Raw genomic sequence first — 3,668 nt, 5'->3', positions numbered from 1 at the left:
ACCCGGGGCAAACCGAGCGCCTTGGTGCACCGGGGCAAGATCGAGCGTGCACCCGAGGCGCCCCGAACATGCACCAAGGTGCACTCGGCCCACATGTGAGCGCAGGTCGTTGCGCCCGAGGTGGTGTGTGGGCACCGCGTTGCAGACGGGACACTGCACGCACACGACGCCCCCTCCAGGTGCACGCACGTAGGCCGGGCCGGGTGCACACCCGACGCCCTAGCAAGGTGCGCGCACCCGGGCAGGGCTCACACTTGGCGAACGGGGCGCACTTCGCGAGGGAGGGTGTGCACCTCGACGGGGGTGGGTGGCCGGGGTGGATTCGCACGTGGGTCGCGGTTTGCTAAGTACACACTGCGACAAGCTCATAACGGGTGCGATCATACCAGCGTTAGTGCACCGGATCCCATCAGAACTCCGCAGTTAAGCGCGCTTGGGCCGGAGTAGTACTGGGATGGGTGACCTCCCGGGAAGTCCCGGTGTTGCACCCTTTTTTAGTTTTTCGCCGGGCGTCGCAATGCTATTTGAATAAACCTTTTGCCCGTTTGCGTTCTCGTCGGGGCCGGGCCGGGCCGGGGTGCGCTGCCCGCACTACCGCGCGCGCGGGGGGCGACACCGAGCGCGCACCCGAGGCGCCCCGAGCACACAGGCCACGGTGCAACCCGGGCGTTGTGCGCGCACCCCGGTGCGCCCGAGGTGCTGCGCGCGCACCCAGGTGAAATCGGTGTGCACCTCGGCCAGTGCGCGCTCGGTCGAGTCGCGCACGTTGGCCAAGGTGCACGGTGATGTTTCTTACTCTAAGGTTCCGCACCAGACGCCCGGGACAGGTGAGCGAAGCTGGGCGGGGCCGGGTGCGCGGCCGGGGCAGGTGCACGCAGCTGGAGAGAGCTTTGGAGCACACTTCGGAGCGCACCAATGATGCGCTCCATTCAAAAGTTTCCTGAAAAGGCAAAAAAAGTTGAGATTATAGAATTTCCCACTTGAGAGATTGTAAAAAAAAAAAATTTAAAATGAAGGAAACGCGGGTGCCAAGGTGTGCGCAGCCCAGCCAAGGTGTGCGCACCAAGGCGCCCACCCTGGCGAAGGTGCACGCAAGGTGCGCACCCGAGGCAAACCGGACAATTAACCCAACTTTCGACTTCGCGCGCACCTTGGAGCGCACTTCGGAGCGCTCCTTGGTGCGCACCAATCTTGGGCACCTCGGAGTGCACCATGGCGCCCACCAAGGTGCGCACCCGGGGCAAACCGAGCTCCGACTTCGTGCGCACCTTGGAGCGCACGAAAGGTGCGCACCATGGCGCCCACCAAGGTGCGCAGCCCAGCCAAGGCGTGCGCATCAAGGTGCGCACCCTGGCGAAGGTGCGCACCCGGGGCAAACCGAGCTCCGACTTCGTGCGCACCTTGGAGCGCACAAAAGGTGCGCAACCCAGCCAAGGTGTGCGCACCCCGGTCAAACCGAGCTCCGAATCGTGCGCACCAGAGGTGCACGCCATCGTGCGCACCTTGGAGCACACTTCGGAGCCCTCCTTGGTGCGCGCCGATGTTGCGCACCTCGGAGCGCACCCGGGGAAAACAATGCAATTAACCCGACTTTCGACTTCGTGGGCACCTCGGAGCGCTCTCGGGTTCGCACCTCGGAGCACACCGAGGTGCGCACCTTTGATGCGCTGCCTTCACCAATTTCCAGAAAAGGCAAGAAAACATTGAGAAGGTGTGCGCACCGAGGTGCCCACCCTGGCGAAGGTGCACGCGAGGTGCGCACCCGGGGCAAACCGGGCTCCGACTTCGTGCACGCCGCACCTTGGAGCACACTTCGGAGCGCTCCTTGGTGCGCACCAGGGCGCGCAACCCAGCCGAGGTGCCCACCCCGGCGAAGGTGCACGCGAGGTGCGCACCCGGGGCAAACCGGGCTCCGACTTCGTGCACGCCATGGTGCCCACCGCGGCGAAGGTGCACGCGAGGTGCGCACCCGGGGCAAACCGGGCTCCGACTTCGTGCACGCCGCACCTTGGAGCACACTTCGGAGCGCTCCTTGGTGCGCACCATGGTGCCCACCAGGGCGCGCAACCCCGCCGAAGGTGCACGCGAGGTGCGCACCCGGGGCAAACCGGGCTCCGACTTCGTGCACGCCGCACCTTGGAGCACACTTCGGAGCGCTCCTTGGTGCGCACCATGGTGCCCACCAGGGCGCGCAACCCCGCCGAAGGTGCACGCGAGGTGCGCACCCGGGGCAAACCGGGCTCCGACTTCGTGCACGCCATGGTGCGCACCGCGGCGAAGGTGCGCACCCGGGGCAAACCGGGCTCCGACTTCGTGCACGCCGCACCTTGGAGCACACTTCGGAGCGCTCCTTGGTGCGCACCAGGGCGCGCAACCCAGCCGAGGTGCCCACCCCGGCGAAGGTGCACGCGAGGTGCGTACCCGGGGCAAACCGGGCTCCGACTTCGTGCACGCCGCACCTTGGAGCACACTTCGGAGCGCTCCTTGGTGCGCACCATGGTGCCCACCAGGCCGCGCAACCCAGCCAAGGTGTGCGCACCAAGGTGCACGCGAGGTGCGCACCCGGGGCAAACCGGGGTCCGACTTCGTGCACGCCGCACCTTGGAGCACACATCGGGGCGCTCCCGGGTTCGCACCGGCGTTGCGCACCGTGGTGGGCACCTCGGAGCACACCAAGGTGGGCAGCGAGGTGCGCACCTTTGATGCGATGCCTTCACTAATTTCCATAAAAGGCAAAAAAAAAACGAGATTTTAAAATTTCCGTTTTGAAAGATAGTGAGAAAAAGGGAATGCTGGTGCCATCTTGAGCCCGCCCTGGTGCGCAGCCCAGCCAAGGTGTGCGCACCAAGGTGCCCACCCTGGCGAAGGTGCGCGCCCGGGCAATTAACCCAACTTCCAACTTCGCGCGCGCCAGGGTGGGAGCGCACCCAACAACCGGGCCTGGGAAGAGCCAATGCGAGAAACCCCACCAAACGCTCTGACAAAAAAAGAGGGGGCGCTCCAGTAACCCCGCTTCGGAGCGCACCCTGGGCAAACCCAGCCAAGGTGCCCACCCCGGCCAAGGTGCAGGCGAGGTGCGCACCCGGGGCAAACCGGGCTCCGACAACGTGCACGCCGCACCTTGGAGCACACTTCGTAGCGCTCCCGGGTGCGCACCTCAGAGCACACCAAGGTGGGCAGCGAGGTGCGCACCTTTGATGCGCTGCCTTCACTAATTTCCAGAAAAGGCAAAAAAAAAAGGAGATTTTAAAATTTCCGTTTTGAAAGATAGTGAAAAAAACGGAACGCGCGTGCCATCTTGAGCCCGCCCTGGTGCGCAGCCCAGGTAAGGTGCCCACCCTGGCAAAGGTGCGCACCCGGGCAATTAACCCTACTTCCGACTTCGTGCGCGCCAGGGTGGCAACCGGGCCTCGGAAGAGCCAATGCGAGAAACCCCACCAAACGCTCCGACAAAAAAAGAGGCGGCGCTCCAATAACCCCGCTTCGGAGCGCAGCCGGGGCAAACCCAGCCAAGGTGCCCACCCCGACGAAGGTGCACGCGAGGTGCGCACCCGGGGCAAACCGGGCTCCGACAACGTGCACGCAGCACCTTGGAGCACACTTCGAAGCACTCCCGGGTGCCCACCGGCGTTGCGCACCGTGGTGGGCAGCGAGGTGCGCACCTTTGA

General features: G+C 65.0%; 1 non-coding gene across 1 annotated transcript; it reads left to right on the top strand.

The window, feature by feature from the left end:
* The first annotated feature begins 372 nt into the window (after positions 1-372).
* LOC131873556 (5S ribosomal RNA) lies at positions 373-491 on the top strand. Its single transcript, XR_009371474.1, has one exon. It is a non-coding gene; the product is annotated as a 5S ribosomal RNA (ribosomal RNA).
* Positions 492-3,668: the final 3,177 nt, after the last annotated feature.

Source organism: Cryptomeria japonica, unplaced genomic scaffold (assembly GCF_030272615.1).
Source record: "Cryptomeria japonica unplaced genomic scaffold, Sugi_1.0 HiC_scaffold_2060, whole genome shotgun sequence".
Taxonomy (NCBI): domain Eukaryota; kingdom Viridiplantae; phylum Streptophyta; class Pinopsida; order Cupressales; family Cupressaceae; genus Cryptomeria; species Cryptomeria japonica.
Note: the sequence above shows the minus strand (reverse complement) of the source record. Positions and strands in the feature narration are given on the sequence as shown.